This window comes from Tursiops truncatus, chromosome 4, assembly GCF_011762595.2.
Source record: "Tursiops truncatus isolate mTurTru1 chromosome 4, mTurTru1.mat.Y, whole genome shotgun sequence".
Taxonomy (NCBI): Eukaryota; Metazoa; Chordata; class Mammalia; order Artiodactyla; family Delphinidae; genus Tursiops; species Tursiops truncatus.
This window is the reverse complement of record NC_047037.1, coordinates 25,541,047-25,561,166: the sequence shown is the minus strand read 5'-3', so window position 1 is coordinate 25,561,166 and position 20,120 is coordinate 25,541,047. Positions and strand designations below refer to the sequence as shown.

The 20,120-nt window shown below is 44.9% G+C and overlaps 1 protein-coding gene and 1 long non-coding RNA gene across 5 annotated transcripts in view; one reads left to right on the top strand and one right to left on the bottom strand.

The window, feature by feature from the left end:
• Positions 1 to 20,120, bottom strand: part of LOC109549788 (uncharacterized) — a 64,835-nt gene that overhangs the window by 14,225 nt on the left and 30,490 nt on the right. The gene's annotated exons all lie outside the window — the stretch shown is intronic.
• Positions 7,478 to 18,352, top strand: LOC141278540 (uncharacterized). Its single transcript, XR_012331326.1, has 3 exons — positions 7,478 to 7,624; positions 15,028 to 15,146; positions 18,228 to 18,352. It is a non-coding gene; the product is annotated as an uncharacterized lncRNA (long non-coding RNA).

Below are 20,120 nucleotides of genomic sequence, written 5' to 3'. Positions count from 1 at the left end.
TCTGGGAGCGGCTTAGCCGGGTGGTCCTGGCTCAGGGTTTCTCATGAGGCTGCAGGACTTGAAGGCTTAAATGGGCTTAAAGGATCCACTTCCAGGATGTCTCACTCACATAGCCCTTGGCTGGACGTCTCAGTTCCTCACCCCCTGGGCCTTTCCCAGGGCTGCTTGGGTGTCCTCACCAAGTGGTGGCTGGCTTCTCCCAGAGCCAGTGATCCAAGGAGACAAGGAGGATGTCATGATGCCTTTTATGACCTGGTCACACACCATCTCTTCCATCATATTTTATTCGTTAGAAGTGAGTCACTAAGTCCAACCCACACTCAAGGAAAGAGCGATTAGCGTCTGCCTTTTGCAGGGAGGAATGGATGTATTTGTGAAGACATTTGAAAACCACTTCCTCCTGGGTGGACTGCCCCTGAGCTATTCTGACCCCTCTGACCTCACACCCTCCTTTATATCTCTTCCCTCCTTGCCTCACTCTCCCTCTTTCTTTTCCCTCTTCCTTTTTCTTCTCTGTCATGAGTTCTCCTGGGTTTCCTACCCTCTGGCATGTGATTTCCTATGTATCCGGTAGCAGAACAGCCTCCTTCCCCCAAAAGCCAAACTCCCCTCAAAGCCCTTCGAAGATTCTGGTGGCTGAAAGTCAGCAAGGAACAAGGCATGAGGATGGGGTGGGCTGATACCAGTATTGATTCTGAGGGTCTGATCAGGGTTCTGAGAACCAAAAAGATCATGGAACCTCCACCCTCCTCCTATGTATAACTCAAAAAACAAAACAACACTACGCCGCCAAAGACAGATAATGAAGTTCAACAAAACTTCCGACTTTTCTCAAAACTATTGTGCTAGGGTTTTTCTTGAAATATGAAATATCAGATTCTTCCTCTGCATTTGTCATTGTTGTTTTGTCTCCCAGCTTTGCAGGAGCTCAAAATACCTGCTTAGCCTCGCCAGTAATTCAGCCCTGGTGGATGAGTCACACCTAAAATGATAACAACTATGAAATGAGCTCCAGGCTGCTCTGACTCACAAATGCTTGAGGAATGGATGAAGAATCCCTATAGTACTTTCAAACTGGTGCCCATCCCACCCACTGTACTGGCCATCCCTGGGGGCCTGGCAGCTAATAGCTGCTGCAGCCCAGGTTACTAGTTATCTCCCGATATCCATCTTTCCCGTCTTCTGTAAATAACAGAAGTTCCCATTTTTCACTGGGCTCGTGTCTGTCTGGAATAAAGACCATCTTTCCCAGCCTCCTTTGCCACTAGGTATGATCATGTCTGTAGGTCTGGCTAATGGAATGTAAGCAAAAGTGTTATACGTGATTTCTGGGAAATGTCCTTAAAGGGAGAGAACATGCCCTTCTTTGTCCAGTTCTCCGTCCTTCTATCTGAAATGGGAACAAAATGGCTGGAGCTCAGCACCCATTTTGGGCCGTGAGGTTAAAGTCACACACTGAGGATGGCACAGTAATAAAGTAGAAGGAGGGACTTCCCTGGTGGCACAGTGGTTAAGAATCCACCTGCCAATGCAGGGGACACGGGTTCTATCCCTGGTCCGGGAAGATCCTACATGCTGTGGAGCAACTAAGGCCGAGCACCACAACTACTGAGCCTGCGTGCCACAACTACTGAGCCTGTGCTCTAGAGTCCACGAGCCACAACTACTGAGCCGCGAGCCACAACTACTGAGTGTCACAGCCTGCGCTCTAGAGCCTGTGCTCCGCAACAAGAGAAGCCACCGCAATGAGAAGCCCATGCACCGCAACGAAGAGTAGCCCCCGCTCGCCACAACTAGAGAAAAGCCTGTGTGCAGCAATGAAGACCCAACGCAGCCAAAAATAGTAAAAGTAGAAGAAGCCTGCATTCCTCATGATCTTGGGCCTTCTGTAGCAGCTCTGGACTGCTTATCCCTCAATTTCATTAACATGAAAGGGAAATGAACTTCTATATTTTTCTAACCAGTGTTAATGGGTTTCTGACACTCGCAGCTGCCCCTAATCCTAGTGTTACATTTCTTTTATGAAACTGCCCACTGTGCATAGGGACTCCTCCTCTCCTCTCTGATGGCCTGTCTAGTTTCTGACCCTTGCCCTGTCCCTGTCCTCTTGGGGGCTGGTCTTCCTGATCATTCTCTGTTCCCTAAGAATCTGCTTTGAGACCTAGTCTGTGACCTGTAAGTGTACTCTCTCACCCCACTCCAGACTTCTCCTCCCTCACTGCCCTTCTGGTTACCTCTTAGGAAGGCTGGACTAGGGCCCCGCAGAGGAAGGAGAGTGGCCGCACAAAGCAGAAATAACCCAGGGGTGCCGACTCATGGGGGCACGCTCACTGCAAAGTCATGTCTGTCCAAATGGAGGATCCTTCCTTGCCCTCCTTGACCTTCCCCACAGCTTCAATTCACTTTGTGCCAAATTAGAGCCATTTGTAGCCAAAAAACTACAGCCAGTGTGGAGGAGTTATGGGACTATTTTCCGTTTGCAGTTTACTGTGAATTTAGTCCAATTTCTTTCCTTATTCATTCTTTCATTAAACATTCACTAAGAGCCTCTTCTACACCCTAAGAGAGAGAGACAGACAGATAGATATGGATAATTTATTATCTGACAGATCTGGAGGTCAGAAGTCCCACATGGATGTCACTGGACTAAAATCAAGGTGTCAGCACGGCTGGGTTCCTTTGAGAGAATCCATTTCCACACCTTTGCCAGCCGCTAGAGGCTGCCCATACTCCTTGGCTCCTGTACCTTTCTGCCATCTTTGAAGGCAACAACAGCCAGTTGAGTTCTTCTCATTGCATCTCTCTGACCTTTCTTTTCATCACTCATCTCTCTCGGAGCGAGCACAGCAGGGACAGTTTCCCAGCTTCCTGTTCTCAGACTCAGGTGTAGATTGGGCCCCACCCAGATAATCAAGAAAAACAGCCTCATCTCAAGGTCTGTAACTTTAACCACATCTGCAAAGTCCTTTTTGCCATATAAGGTTACATATTCACAGGTTCCCAGGATTGGGGCAAAGGTATATTTGGGGGGCCCCAAATTCTTAAATCTACAAGCCCCAAAGCCACTGCCCAGAGTAAATTTTCTTAAAATCACTTTTCCTCTCCCATCCACTTCTTCCCAAAGCTCCAACTGCTTTTGCATCTCTTTCCTCCATATTCCCCAGACAAACCCCCAGGCCCAGCCCCTGAGCTGCTTCCTTTATCCTGGCACCCCCTCCATCCTGGGATTGGGGAGTCAAAAAGTCACAAAAGGAAACCTCTCTAGTGGGCAGGAGAGTCCCCTCACACTGGTTTCTGCTTGTTGGTGTGGGCTGTAACCACCACTTATAACTCGGTTTCTTTGGGAAACCATGTTAGGGGCTCAGGTGAGGTCCGCAGCTGACATCGCGCTGGCGGGTAACAGGCAGAGGCGTCTATCTCTTGGAGACCTCTGCTCCTCGTCCCCAGTGCCCCACTGATGACCAGGGACACACGGGTCCCCAGCTTCTTTCCCCTCCTAGATCCCGTCCCTCGCAGCGCCATTGGCTGCGACGACCTTGACCCGCAGCGAGGGCACCTGAAGTTCTCCAGGTCCGGGCCGAGCCTGGACGAACCCTGGAACGACATTTCCTGCTTCCACGCCCTCCTCCTCTTGCCTCCGACTCTTCTCCCTCCAGCTCTGGCCCCTCGCGGGTCACAGACGCCCTCCAGCCTCCGCCCCTCGCTGCGACCGCCCCTGGCAACAGTCTCCATGGCGCACACCGTACGCTGAAAGCCACCGACCTTAAGCGAAGCAGGGACCGGGCGTCCGAGTGAGGGTCAGTGGCCGCAGGCCAGTGGCCAGGAGCGTGCAGGATGAGCGCGAGGTTGCTCCGGCACCCCGAACTGGGAGGCCCCTGGTTAGATGCTCCAGACCGGCTGGGACCTGGGCTCCGTGGAGGTTGTGCTTCTGCGTCTCCTCTGCCCCAGCAACACCGGCCCTCCCCACCCGGACATCCCCAGGGTAGGAATTTCCGGCCTCGGTGGGTAGTGAGGATTCTTTCCGGAATCTGTTTAAATTGTTGCGTGCAGAGGCGCAGGTCTGGGGTCTTGAAGAAGGCACCCAAAGCAGCCCCTCCTTGCCCTCCCTCTCCTTGTCCCCTGAGAGCCAGCCGCTGTTGGAGCTGGGCTGGCAGGGGACTCAGAACGGGGGATCTTTTTCCGCCATCTTTCTCGGGACAGGGGGCAGGGCCCTCGGCCCAAACTCTCACCCCCTCAGCCTCCATCCCCACCGTCCCACTTCCAGGAGTGTCACAGCCAGACAAGATGAGAAAACCTAACATGGGGTGAGGTATCTACTCCTTAGGCCCCCAACAAATATTCATTAACTTACCAGCCAATCAGTGCTGGCCTTGAGTACCTAGGTAGCTGCTAACCTGGGCCACACGTTTACACATTTATGGAAATGACAGAAATAAATGCTCATGATAAAATATTAAGTGAAAAACTCAAGCTTTAAGAGGGTCTTAATAGCTTTAAGAGGGTTTTAATAGAATGTATGTGTGTATACTTTGTGCTTCTGTAAATACCCAGAAAAAGCTGATGAGAAATACTTGATATTGTGAACAGTAATATTGTATAGCACCTGTCTTAGTCAGCTTGGGCTGTCATAATAAAATACCAAAGATGACAGAAATCTGTTTTTCACACTTCTGGAGGCTGGAAATCCAAGCTCAAGATACCAGTAAGGTAGGTTTTATTTTGAAGCCTTTTCTCTTGGTTTGCAGGTGATGGCCAATTCAACAGCTTGGGAGTGGGGGGTGAGGGGGGGGGGGTAATCCCTCTGGCATCTCTTCGTATAAGGGCACTAATCCTATCATTAGGGCCTCATCCTCATGACCTCATTTAATGCTAATTACCTCCCAAGGGCCCCATACCATCACACTGGAGATTAGGGCTTCAACATAATGAATTTTGGGGGGTGCAAATATTCAATCCATAAAGGTATCTAATAGGTGGTACCTTAGAGTGGTTACCGATTTGGGCTGTGGAGCCAGACTGTCTGAATTTGAATCCCAACCCCAGCACTTACCAGTGTCTGCCCTTAGACAAATCACTTAACCTCACTATGCCTCAGGTTCCCTCCTGAGCATTTACTATGCGCCAGGATCTGTTCTTAGCATTTGTCATGTACTAACTTATTATTCCTCACAACAATTCTCTGTCACCATCATTTCCATGTTACTGATGAAAAGAACTTTACATTTGTTATCTCATTTAATCCTCACAAATGTCAAAGAGGTAATATTCCCACCATTTTTACAGAGGAAGAAAATGAGGTTCGGGGAAGTGAAGTTGATTACCCACAATCACCCCACTAATAACTGACAGACACAGGATTCAAACCAGTTCTGCTTGACCCAAAGCCTGGGACGACCACTTCTCACCCACACAGTCTCTCATGATGCCATGCAGTGTTTGCCAATTGCCTGATGATAAGCATCGCCCAAGATGCTTTCCAGAAATGGTCTTGAGAGTCAGTAAGCTCAGTTCTGTTTCCAGCCAGAGCAAACCCCTTCTTTCCCTTTCCAGGTCTCATTTTTGTTCCATGTAAAACAAGAAGTTAGACCAGGCCCAAGATGGCAGATAGGTTTGGGTAGCTGCCAAGTCTGGTTGTTCTGCAGCAGCTGCTGGAGCACATAGCTGTGAGCAGAATTCTGGGGCTACAGCTGGGTGGTAGCCATGGGTCGGGGGACTGGTAGAGTGAATAATCATCTTGGTTTGCCCAGCATTTTCCTGGTTTTAGCACTCAAAGTCCTGGGACAGTTGGTCATCCTAGTGATGGCTTAGATGGATTAGACAACCTATAAACTCCCAACCAGAGCTATTAATGATGTGATTTTCCCTTACCCCAGTACCTGTGTCTCTACATTCTTCTGGGTTCACTCTCCCTTTCCAGAATGTTTTTCACTCGTGATGGGTTGATTTGTTATGCAGCAATAGGATACTAATGCAAGTGTGACCTCATTTGAAAATGTGAACTACCCCCGGTAGCTCACATGGCATCTAACAGATGTTGCTAGCTTTCTCTTGAAAATTTAAAATATCCCAAAGTGCCCTGTAAGTTTGTGGTGCTTCCATGCACCCCAGTACACAGTTTGGGATCTGTGACTCTGAGACATGAAGCATTTCTAGAGACAAAGAGGGATATTAAATAATGTCAAAAGAGTATATCCCCTAGGAAAATTTATCAGTTCTAAATTTGTAGGTACCTAGTAACATAGCTTTAAAATATATAAGACAAAAATGTATGCTACAAATAATAAATGCTAGAGAGGGTGTGGAGAAAAGGGAACCCTCCTACACTGTTGGTGGGAATGTAAATTGGTGCAGCCACTATGGAGAACAGTATGGAGGTTCCTTAAAAAACTAAAAATAGTGTTACCATATGATCCAGCAGTCCACTGACAAAATCAGTACTGATTCTTGTGGCCAGCAGAATAATAACATCAATAATAATAAAAAAGCGCTTCCACTATGTGCCAGGCATTGTGCAGTGCTTTATAAACTTATCTCATTTAACCCTTATGACAACCATAATCCATTTTACAGATGGGGAAATGGAGGCTTGAAGAAGAGTGTTTATAACTTATCTGAGGCCTCCCAGTGAATCAAGTGGTGGAGACAAAACTAAAATCCAGGTCTGCTCCCCTCCAAAGCCCACATTCTTAACCACTGTAATTACTGCCTGGCAAGAATTATGTCTATGAAGAGGATTATGACACTTTTAAATCAATGTGTCCTTGGAAATATTTAGTATCCACTATTAATGTTAATCGTGTTCCTTAATAATTGAGTTCCATGCATACTGCCCACATTTTAAACAACCTAAAAGAAAGAACCTGGTCCCATGAGTATAGACCTTGCAAATTGACATTTTCTGCTCTCTTTTGATTCCCCACTCCCATTTTAAGATTAGTGAAGCACTGGGACTTCCCTGGTGGCACAGTGGTTAAGACTCTGTGCTCCCAATGCAGGGGGCCCGGGTTCGATCCCTAGTCAGGGAACTAGATCCCACATGCATGCCGCAACTACGAGTTCGCATGCCACAACTAAGGAGCCCAAGTACCGCAACTAAGGAGCTGGTGAGCCGCAACTAAGGAGCCCACCTCCTGCAACTAAGAAGCCCACCTGCTGCAACTAAGACCCAACACAACCAAATAAAATAAATAAATAAATAAATAAATAAATAAAAGTAGGAAACTTTCTAATGTACACATGTATATCTGCAAAAAAAAAAATCTGTTTTCAAAAGACTCTTTAAAAAAGAAAAAAAGATTAGTGAAGCACTTTATGATTTTCAGAGAAGGGTATGCAGCAATATTTGCTAACTTTTAGTGGGGAAAGTGTGATCTGCTCCTTAAAAAGACATCTGTGTGTTGGGTTTCAGGGCAAGTTACCGAGTAGAATCTAACACTATGAAACAATGCCAAGAGAAAAGGAAGGAAAATGAAAAACTAAAGGAGCACCCCTACCCATTGTTCCAACTCTTCAAAAGTTTCTGAAAACATATGAGAAGCATTGTGCACAGACTCAGACGTCCGTGTGTCCAGCCATCAAAAGGGACTTGAAAACCAGCATCAACCATGAACGGATTCTCAGGAAGGTGAGTGTGTCCTCTCCTTCCCTTGTTCTTCCCTGAAATGAATTGATGAGGGTTTCCTCCCAAGGAACACGGGTCCTTAATCCCCTCAAGCCCAGAACTGGTGGTGTCACCCGCTCTGCGTTCCTGCTGCGTGCTGTCCAAAGCCTGACTCTGGCACCAAGGTCTGCTCAGCACTTCTCCTTCCATCCCCCTCCTCTCTCCCAATCTGCCCATCCCCGTCCTTCCAGCAGGTCTGCCTTGTCTCACACCATTTCACCTCTGGAACGGACAACCCACCCCTCCTCCCATTCCACGTCTGGAGAACCCAGCTCAAAAACACCACTTCTGTCATCATTGCAGGACCTCCCTCCCCAGCACTCCTGACCCCTCCAAAAGAATGTCTCCTTGCCTTGACAGCTGGCGTGTCCAGGCCATCAGGCCAGACTTGCACACACCCACGCCTCCATTCTCACTTGGAGTGAGAGCAGCAAACACATCATTTGAATTTCAGAAAAAAATCTGATGTCTTATCTTTGCTGAGATTAAATCTAGGGATTGGGTATAAGGGGCAAAGAAGAGAGGCCAGCAGTGAAGCTAAGTGGTTAACTCTTGGGACAGAGTACCTGACAGACCGGAAGGAGGAGACTGGCACCCAAAGACAGACTGTCCAGCTTTACAACTTTTCTATCACCAGCCCAGAAAGACAGTCTGTGTTTTAATAATCACATACCTACTGATTTCCTAAAATGCTGCGTTAAACAAGACAACAAATTAAACAAAATAATTAGATAGAGACAGGTGCTTTTAAAAATCATTGCTTTGGACTTTCCCTGGTGGCACAGTGGTTAAGAATCCGCCTGCCAATTCAGGGTACATGGGTTCGAGCCCTGGTCCGGGAAGATCCCACATGCTGCAGAACAGCTAAGCCCCTGAGCCACAACTACTGAGCCTGGGCTCTAGAGCCCGCGAGCCACAACTACTGAGCCCATGTGCCACAACTACTGAATCCTGCCCGCTTAGAGCCCGTGCTCCACAACAAGAGAAGCCACCTCAATGAGAAGCCCATGCACCATGCTGAAGAGAGCCCCCGCTCGCCGCAACAAGAGAAAGCCCGCCCTCAGCAACGAAGACCCAACGCAGCCAAAAATAAATAAATAAAATAAAATAAATCATTGCTTTAACGTGACTTTCACACAAATCCATTACACCCATATTTTTCCTGAATGTGTTTGGGGGTGGAAGGGTGATTACATTGCACCCCACACAAAGAGACCCTCCTGGACTTCCTCTCTACCATCTCTCTCTTTCGCCTGAACTCCCACTTGCCGGGGCAGCTGCCCTCCTCCCTCTCTCCTCTGGTCCCTTTGGTCTCTCCCTCTCCACCTCTTCTACTCTCCTGTTCCCCACCTGCCCTCCTAGGTCTTTCTAATTCCTTCTTTTGCAGTTGCTTCTCTGGGCTCCCCCTGCACACACACATCTCCCAGCTCATCCCAATGGAGGAGCTTCCCAGAGTCATCCTTTTTGTGGTAAAATAATTACTAATTCATTTTTTTCCTATGTAGTTTTTATAATTAGGCTGCACTACTTAATCATAAGGGTTCGTCATAAATCTTGCTCAAGTTTATAACCTCGTCAGCAATGTTTTCCAAACATTTTAAATTACAATCACCATCAGAAATATAATTAACATCATGACCCAGTATATAAGTACTGGAGTGAATCAGTATGACCATAAGAGCTGTTTATGTTGAGTGGGTTGCTTTGGTTGGGTCTCCATTTTGATTTTGAATATCACTAAAATAAAGGTCTCATGAGACAATTATTCCTTACAGCATAGTATACACTCAGATCATCTCCCTTCTTTTCTATTTCATTAAAGAAAGAAAAGAAAAAAGGTGTTTACAATCCACTAAATTGATATCCCGACCCAAAGAGGGACAGTAACATGCTGGAAAAATCTCTGCCCTGTGGGACTCTTCATGGAGCTTTGCATACGGCAGGAACACCCTAAGTTTGTGTTGAATTATCACCCCAATGCACACTTGATCCGCAGATAATAACTATTTTAAATGTTCTTATGGTGTTGTCTAATGACAATATTCTTTCTCCACGTATTTTAAGACCTCTCTTTATGGTGCCCACCTGTAGCCTTTTTCTTACATTCTAGTTTATACTTGTAAGACCTGATGACTCCCCGCCAAGCATCCTACCAATTTCCTTGGAACCTTTGCTCATGACAGCCCAGGATGAGTGTTACATGCTGGGGAGAGAGATCTGCATCTGCGGCTTTCAGCTGAGCAACCCAGAGATCGCCAGACTCTTGAGTCATGCGTTTTAAAAATAGCTCTGCAGTTAACCTTAAAATTGAATATAAGCATATTACATCATGTGTTCCAGCTATAATTTATTTGGTTGTTTTGGAAAAAAAACAAGTATTTTTAATGAAATATTTCAAACATATAAAAGTGTAAAAAATCATAGAACTGACATCTATGTACTCACCGTCATGTAATATAGTTTTTAGGGAATGAAAATTGCATATAATAGCTAAAGTGTCATCTTACTTCCTTTCCCTCATCTACTTCCCAGAGGTACCACTAGCCTAGAGTTGATGTGTATCAACCCCGTGCATGTTTTTATACTTTTTTGACATATGCATGTGTGTCTTTACTTACATACATGCAATTGTATGATGTGTATGATTTTGTGGCTTACTCTTTTACTTATGTTGTCAAGATTTCTCCATGCTTATTACTTTTGACTGTTATCATATCACACATAATCTTCATTCCTGAATGACAGTTTTGCTGGATATACACTTATAGATTAAATACTATTATTTTTTAAATTGAACTTCCATTACTGTGACTGAGAAGTCATGGACAGGACTTTACTTCTGGAAAGAGCAAATCAGATAATTCAGATCAATCCTTTTGCTGGGGGCAACAAGAAGCTACAATACACAATATGGGATATAAAGCAGCTTGATTCCTACTTCACATCACACCCCAGAATCAACTCCAGATGGATTATAAATTTAAGGCAAAACAATAAAGTTTCTAGAAGGTAATATAGGACAATACCATCATGACTCTGGGGTTGAGAAAAACTTCTCAAACAGGACCCAAAAAACACTAATTTTTCTAGTCTTTTGTCTTTTTGAAAATCCCTTATTTTATTTTATAATCTGTCTAATAGTTTCAATAATCTGAATTATTTTACAGTCTGATATTGCTGACTCTTGCTTCTTCTGGCTCTTACTTATGGTGACATTTCTTTGTATGTTTTTGTCAGTTCTTTTTGACAGTAAATTCATATTTCATGAAAAAAAATAGTTGTAGCAATTCCTTGAGCTCTGACTTGCAGATAGCTTTCTCCAGAGAGGATTTGTAGTTGTTTCTGCCACATACTCAGAGCTACATGAAATTAAATTCTTGACCTGAGGTTTCTTTGAGCCATCCAAGTGATGTTAATTCAGGGTGTAAACCTGTGCTAAGGCTAGTTTGTGAGTTCTCAGGGGTTGTGTTTTTTTCCATATACTCAGTATCAGTTTGAGATGGGCCATTTTCCCTGGGATCCTTTGAGGAAGGGAGAGTTGGGTTTATTTCTAGTTCATCCTTACTCTAAGGACATAGCACTATAATCCACTTTATGTTTTGGGCCGCACCTCTATGTAGGATTTCCTGTTGGACTCCTCACCTTGGGCCTAATCTCCTATCCCCTGGACTGTATGATCCATTACAATCAAAGCTCAAATCTGCTGTTTTAGTGATGCTCTCAAAAGGAAACCTGGCCTCAGTGCCCTCTAGGGTCCTACTTTCTCTCATGCATTGACCTTTGTGTATTCCTCACTAACCTGCCAGTCAATGAACACATTTTAAAAAGATATTTTTAAAACTCTTGGAAGAACGCATGCGGAAAAGCTTCATGATATTGGATTTGGCAATGATTTCTTGGATATGACACTAAGAGCACAGGCAACAAAAGAAAAACTAGACGCATTGGACTATATCAAAATGAAAAACTTCTCTGCTTCAAAAGACACAATCAACCGAGTGAAAAGGGAGAAAATAATTGCAAATCATATATCTGATAGGGGCTGATATCCAGAATATATGAGTTCTTTAACTCATATAACTCAACAACAAAGAAAATAAGCAACCTGATTTAAAATGGTCAAAGGACTTGAATAGACATTCTCCAAAGAAGATATACAAATGACCAATAAGCGCATGAAAAGATGTTCAACATCATTAATCATTAGAGAAATGCAAATCAAAACCACAATGAGATACCATCTCATGTCAACTAGGAGGGTTACTATCAAAAAAAGCAGAAAATAATATGTTGATAAAGACGTAGAGGAATTGGAACCCTTGTGCACTATTGGTGGAAATGTAAAATGGTGCAACCACTACGGAAAATAGTATGGCGGTTCCGCAGAAAATTAAAAAGAGAACTACCCTATCATCACTATGTATCATCTGGGTACATACCCAAAAGAATTCAAAGAAGGGTCTCAAAGAGATATTTGTACATTCATGTTCATAGCAGCATTATGCACAAAAGCCAAAGATGGAGGCAACCCAAATATCTATTGCCAGACCAGTGGGTAAACAAAGTATGGTATATACGAGAATATTATTCAGCCTTAAACAGAAAGGAAATTCTGACACATGCTACAACGTGGATGAACCTTGAAGAACTCATGCTAAGTGAAATAAGTCAGAAACAAAAGGGTATTGTATCATTTCACTTATAGGAGGTACCCAGAGTAGCCAAATTCATAGAGACAGGAAGTAGAATGGCAGTTACCAGGGGCTGCAGGGATGGGAGAATGGGAGCTTTTGTTTAATGGGTACAGAGTTTCAGTCTTGCAAGATGAAAGAAGTTCTGGAGGTGGATGGTGGTGAGGCTTGCACAATAATGTGAATATACTTAATGCCAGTGAACTTTACCCTTGGAAATGATTAAGATGGTAAATTTTATATGTATTTGACCACAACCTAAAAATAAAATTTTAAAAAGATATTTTAAATATATAACCAGAATTTTTGGTTGTTTTTATTCAGATGGTTAGTCAGGGTACCCAGTCCATCCAAGCTGGAAACAGAAAGCTGTCCTTGAATGTTCACAGTGATCCTTAGCAGTTCCTTAAAATGTACCCTTCTCGGTAATCTGGAGGCTGCTGAGGAATTCTATCCGAGATGGCCGTGGTCTTGCCCACAGCAGTGCGGATGCCCCAGGGAGCAGTGCTGGTGCCCCAGCGGGGGGACACTGCAAACCACTGGCTGAGATCTTCAGGACTTGGTCCAGAGTTTGTTTTGCACAGACCAATGTTAGCATCAGCAGTGATGTGTCACATGGCCTCCTCTGTCAGAAACACAGCTTCAGAAATCTGATCCAGCACTCAAACTAGACTTTCTCTCATTAAAGAGGCCTCAGGCACCAGCTCCGTAGTTAAAGTTGCAAGGGCTTGTTTATGCTCAACTGAGGTATAATTTGGAATCCGTTGTTTTTTTTTTTTAAGATGACTAATGCAGCATTTTATTGACAATGGAAACCAACACATCAGTAAAACAGAACAGAAAGTTCATAAACATACCTAATGACTATAAAGCAAACAGACAAACAAAACTAACACCTAATAAAGGTACTAAATCAGTTGGGTAAGAGTGGATTATTCAATAAGAGGCAGAATCTACAAAAGGAGAGTTAAATTTGACAGCATTATGAAAAATACTTCCACATAAAGCAATTCACAAATTAAAAAAACAAAATGCAAAGGCACAACAAAACAAAGCAGACGGAATATTTTTTGCAAAATAAATGACGTTTAGAAGATTTAGATCCTTATTCAGTACCTAGAATATAAGAAAGACAGAAAAATGTGCAAAGAATACAAATGGGCAATTAATGAAAAGAAAAGCAAGAGAAAGAAAGGAAGAAAGAAAGAAATACAAGCATAAATAAGTTTAAGAAAATTATTAACTTTACTACTAACCAAAGAAATACAAATTAAAATGTATTTTAATACAGCAGTTATTTTCACCCATAAAGTTTCCTTTTTTCTAAAACTAAGAGAGCTGGTGGTTGGCAAGATGAGGTTAAATACCACTCTAAGCTATTTGCAGAGAATTTAAATTGACTCAGCTTTTCTGGGTAGCTTTTTGTTTTACATCTTTATTGGAGTATAATTGCTTTCCAATGGTGTGTTAGTTTCTGCTTTATAACAAAGTGAATCAGTTATACATATACATATGTTCCCATATCTCTTCCCTCTTGCGTCTCCCTCCCTCCCACCCTCCCCACCCCACCCCTCTAGGTGGTCACAAAGCACCGAGCTGATCTCCCTGTGCTATGCGGCTGCTTCCCACTAGCTATCTATTTTACGTTTGGTAGTGTATATATGTCCATGCCACTCTCTCTCTTTGTCACAGCTTACCCTTCCCCCTCCCCATGTCCTCAAGTCCATTCTCTCGTAGGTCTGTGTCTTTATTCCTGTCTTACCCCTAGTTTCTTCACGACATTTTTTTTCTTAAATTCCATACATATGTGTTAGCATACGGTATTTGTCTTTCTCTTTCTGACTTACTTCACTCTGTATGACAGACTCTAGGTCTATCCACCTCATTACAAATAGCTCAATTTCGTTTCTTTTTATGGCTGAGTAATATTCCATTGTATATATGTGCCACATCTTCTTTATCCATTCATCCGATGATGGACACTTAGGTTGTTTCCATCTCCGGGCTGTTGTAAATAGAGCTGCGATGAACATTTTGGTACATGACTCTTTTTGAATTATGGTTTTCTCAGGGTATATGCCCAGTAGTGGGATTGCTGGGTCATATGGTAGTTCTATTTGTAGTTTTTTAAGGAACCTCCATACTGTTCTCCATAGTGGCTGTACCCATTCACATTCCCACCAGCAGCGCAAGAGTGGAATCCTATCTCTGACCAACATGTCATTACCTCACAAAACCCTAAATCCTCCAAACCCCACCAAAGTCACTTTCAGGCTTAAATTCTGAACTGAGGGAATTCTCAGGTTGTGGTGATTCTAATTGCTAAAAGGTGGCCTTCCTGATTTGATACTCTCTGCTGTCAGGTAGGGATTTAACTGTCATTGCGATCCTTTGTTATCGCAAGAAATGACCTTGCCTTAGGCTTGTGCTTATATTGTGCTACAATATATCTTCTCTCATCATAAAGCTTGATGTTTCCCGTACAATTTTTCAATGAGTCTTCATTTTAAAGGGAAATGATTTTGTGTTCATGCCACTTTCTCCTTGGGTAATTAGAAAGTTATCTTAGGAGCCAAAATGTTGAGGTAATTAACATGAGTGACTTTGAAGTAACTTATAAAAACACAGAGCATATTTATCTTCATCGTGTCAGCACTTTTTACCCTGCGTTCTCAGGCTTTGCTTCTGGAATCGGAGAGGCGCAACCCCTGCCCGTTTACCACCGTCAAACGCATTGATTGCAAGATGGATCCGTGGTCTTTGGGGAGACTTGGGAGGGCGCTGCAGTTCAGCAGGTGCATTTTCTTGTCCTCGATTACTGCAAGTAAGGTGGAACGCGGAGTTCCTTCAAGGCCCTTCCTGCTGTCAGCAGGGGGAGGCAAAGGCAGGGGACGGAAATGTCCTGGTTCCTTGTGCTTCATCAAGTCATCGCTGAAAGGGGACACTGTGAAGCGTCCTTAGAGTTCATGTCCCTGAGTAAATGTTAGGGTTCTCAAAAAGAGTCGCTAGGGCTTCCCTGGTGGCACAGTGGTTGACAGTCTGCCTGCCAGTGCAGGGGACACGGGTTCGTGCCCCGGTCCGGGAAGATCCCACATGCCGCGGAGCGGCTGGGCCCGTGAGCCATGGCCGCTGAGCCTGCGCATCCGGAGCCTGTGCTCCGCAACGGGAGACGCCACAACAGTGAGAGGCCCGCGTACCGAAAAAAAAAAAAAAAAAAAAAGAGTCTCTAGTCATTCATTTATTCCTTCAACAAATATTTGTTGAAGGCCAGTTTGTACAAGGCACAGTGCTTGTTGCTAAGGAACATATAAATATATTTAAGGCAGTGCCACTGTCCAAGGGAGTCCTCGGTATAGTAGAGGGAGGAGACGTGCTCTTGATTATGTTTAGTGCAAGGAAGAAAGTCTGAATATCACAAAATATGTCCATATACATTTTAGTGGTAGTTTGGATAAGGGAAACCACGATTCCCTAGGTGATGGGTCAGTATTCACCAGGAGAGGAGGTGGGAGGAAGGGTAGTGATAATAACAATAATAACAATAACAGCTAATGGTTATTGAGTGCTTACTGTGTGCCAAGCACAGTGCATGGATTTTCTCATTTCTTCTCCCAACAATAAAGAGATGTTTACCATTACGTAGAGATGTATGGTACATAATGATAGATATGTACCATTTCTAACCCTTGAGTATAGGTGAGGAAAGACTCAGGGGGATTAATTGGTTTGTTCAAGGCCATTCTGCTCTTAGGGATGGAGCCTAGATGTGAACTCAGGTGTCTGAATCAGAGCCCACCTCTGATCCATGCTACTAGATTGCTGGGGTCTATAATTTACCATCCATAAATAATTGCAAACTGCTTGTGTGATCTGGGGTAGGTCACGCGACTTCTCTGATCTATAATGAGATGATCTCTTCCACTTCCTAAGTCTATGATTCTGTGATTCTTCCCATGGAGTCAGGTGATGCCTTGTACTCAGGCGGCCAGTGGGCTGTGAAGTACAAGAGATGAGTCATGCCTGAGAAGTGGTATCACAATGACACCAAGGCCCCATTAAAGGACTAGGATCTTATTAGGGCCCTGGTGGTGACAGTGGACAAGTCCATCAGCAAGAGCTGGGGGGACAGTGGACAAGTCCATCAGCAAGAGCTGGGGGGAGCCAGTGTTCTGTGGAGGTTCTCCAGCTTTCTGAATTGCTGGGAGGAGCCATAGTCAGGGTCTCCTAACACAGGGCCACAGAAGGTCAGGCTCCTTGGGATACCATGCAGTGATGCAGCACTGGCCACGGGGGTCTCCCCAGCTCCCCACCTGGGCCAGGCAGACCCAGCCCCACTGCTAAGAGACCCCTCTAGACTCCAGTTCCTGTGCTGGACCCAAAGATCTGCACTGGGGAGAAGAAAGAAGCAATTTCCATCTTCAGGAAACAGCTTACTTTAACCGTCAGTGGAAATCCTGCTGCTGCTAAGACACCTAGATTTGTCAGGGTTGAGTAGGTGGGGTCAGCACCGGGACCTCAACACTGGTCAGATTGCAGGTTACCAGCCTCTGGGGATTGGAGTCCCTTCCTCACTGTCTTCCCTGATAGGCTGTGAAGTCCAGCAGGGAGGATACCCCTCCTTCTTATACACAGCTGCATCCCCACAGCCGCCATGGTAGCTGGCCCTCAATAATTACTCACTGAATGAATTAATAAATTTTCAAAGTTATTTCTGTTAATACTACTCACTTCATTTTAAAGTTCAAGCCTTGACAGTCCAAATTCCCTGAAGATGTCCCGTTACCTCATTGGTCCTCAATTTATTGACCTAATACCTACCTACCCCTAGAGGCTGTTGCCGGCATGAATGAGCTGACGGGTGTTCACTTTGCAGACTCTAGTGACTGTGCAATACAAGGCAAGGAGCACCTCGGGGCCAAGGAGAGCCAAGAGGTTGAACTTTCTTGAACCTACCCTGGACATGGCTTAAAAGACTTCTCCTTACAGGGTCCTAGTACCACTGGGTCTTCCCCGCCTCCTTGGTCCCTGCCAGCTGGGCCACCTCTCCTGTCTTCAGGATTCACAGCTTGCTCTCTGTCTGCTCCCTGAATGGGTACTTCAAACAGTCCTCCACTCGCTTTGCCCGGGAGGTAGACTCTGGTTCCCCTTCCTCCACACACAGGCTGCCCCCCCCCCAATCATCCCAGCCCACCCCACCCCCCAGCCCTGGAATCCCAAACTGAGGACCAGCAAAAGTGCCTCTAACTGCCCTGGGGAGTGCCTTAAAATTAATAATCTAATGGTGACATAGTTTTAAAAGTTACTTACTTGCTCCTATCATTTTTTTTTTTTTTTTAGATTTGGAAATGAAGAAATTGAGAGTATTTTCTCAGGCCTGGAGAACAATCAAAGGCTTCAAGGCCTTAGTCTGTGCTACTGTGGTCTAGGGCCACAGAGCGGGTCGAGGCTGGGCTCTGTCATACGCCAGAGTGCCATTTGGTGAGAGGGTCCCCTGCTCCCCCTCCTACAACTTGGCACTGTTCTGTCTTGACTTATATAACTAGTTACTTACAGAGCCTACTAGCCCATGAGTTCCTTTGATTTTTTTGTTATGATGTTTTTAATCATCTTCTTCCCCTCTAGTTATTTTGTTCTCCTTTTCTTAATTATAATAGAAAGGTCCTTTAGTTACATTTGAGAATCAAGGATGTCATGCTAAATGCATATTTTGGCCAGTTGATGTGGCTACTAGGTCCATTTTTTATGACGTGGTCTATTATTATGATTATTTATTATTTTGTAACTAGGTCTATTATTTTATGAGGTGAAGACCCAAATCCCAGTTTGAGAAAGTGGAAAGAACAGCAAATGAACAGTGTATTTCACCCCTTCCCCAGTGAGCTGCACCTTAATGGCAATCACTTGCAGTGTTCTGGAGCTCTGGGTCTCCTCTGACCCCTAGCAGAGTATGCAGAGATGCAGGGGAAAGACCAGCCAACAACTTCCTCACCAGACTCCAGGAATCCCCCTCAGGTGCTCCAAGGTAAGCAGTGGGAACTTGGTGCTAAACTCTGTTGGGGCCATTTGAAAGAAGGAACATTTGCTTTGCAATTAAAAGTGACCTCTCCAGTGATCAGTGGAGATTCCTCTTCCTGAGAATGTGTGGGAGCAGAATAAAAGACCCCCAAAGATGTCTTTGTCCTAATCTTCAGACCTTGTGACTATGTTACCTCACATGGTAAAAGGATTGTTATAAGAGGGAGGCCGGAGGGTCAGAGTCAGAGAGAAGGAGATGGGACAGTGGAAGGAGACCTTGGAGTGAAGTGGGGAAGGGGCCATAAGCCAAGGAATGTAGGCAGCCTCTAGGAGCTGGAAAGGTCAAGGAAACTAATTCTTCCCCAGAGCCTCCAAAAGGAACACAGGTCCACTGATGCCTTCACTTTTGCCTATAAGACCCATTTCAGACTCTGACCCCCAGAACTGTAAGGTAATACACTTGTATTGTTTTAAGCCACTGAGTTTGTGGTCATTTGTTACTACAGCAATAGGAAACTAGTACAGCGTGTTAATCAGCACTCTTTCAGTTAAAAGTGAAAGCAACTCAAACAGAACTAAAGATAAATAGGGATTTATTGGCTCACATAACTGAGACGTCCACAGGTGGAGCTGTCTCAGAGATGGCTGAATTTAGGAGCTCAAACCATGTCATCAGGAAACCCCGAGTTTGCTGCCCGTGACTCTACTTCCCTTCCCAGGGTTGGCCTTCCCTCCCAGGGCAGACAGGCTTCCTCCAAGCAGGAACAGCAGTTGACATGTCCGCCAGCAGTCCCAGAGCTATATCATCATTACTTGTAATCACCCAGAAAGTGTGAACCTCTTTCTTCCGGTAACTGTGGGTCAAATCCCATTGGAAGGCTCTAATTGGCTCTCCTTGGGTCACAGATCTACCTCTTGGACCAATCCCTACAGTCCAGGTCATGGTAAACCATGATTGGCCAGGACTGATCACACACCCCATGGGGGTGGAGTGAAACACTGTGACGGGCAGCACTACCAGAATCACAGGAATTCCAGCGGGGAAGTGGCAGTCCCCCTCAAAGAAGTAGACAGATGAAGAGGACAATGCAGGACAGATGAGAACAAAAGCTGCTTACTTCCCCATAAAAGGGTTATCATTTGTGTTAATAGATCCCAAGTACACATATTCATGACACATTTTAAAGCTGACTACTATTTTTTTGCGGTACGCGGGCCTCTCACTGTTGTGGCCTCTCCCGTTGCGGAGCACAGGCTCCGGACGTGCAGGCTCCGGACGCGCAGGCTCCGGACGCGCAGGCTCAGCGGCCATGGCTCACGGGCCCAGCCGCTCCGCGGCATGTGGGATCTTCCCGGACCGGGGCATGAACCCGCGTTCCCTGCATCGGCAGGTGGACTCTCAACCACTGCGCCACCAGGGAAGCCCTAAAGGTGACTACTTTTAATCATTGGTAACAGTAAATTGTAGCAAGTTAGTAGCATAGACTTAGAGTCAGACCTGGGTTCAAATCCTACTCCAGCTGTGCGTGACTCTGGGCAAATTGTCAAATTGATCTAACTTCAGTTTCTTCAGCTACAAAATAAACATAATGATAACTACCCCCCTGGTGTTTAGTGCAGATTAAATGATATAATGTAAAGCAGTTAGCACATGCCTTACACACAGTAAGTCCTTGAGGGATGTTAATTATCATCATCACTGTCATCGTTATCATTACAGCAAAAACAACCCTTTCCCAGCTTGAAGCATATTG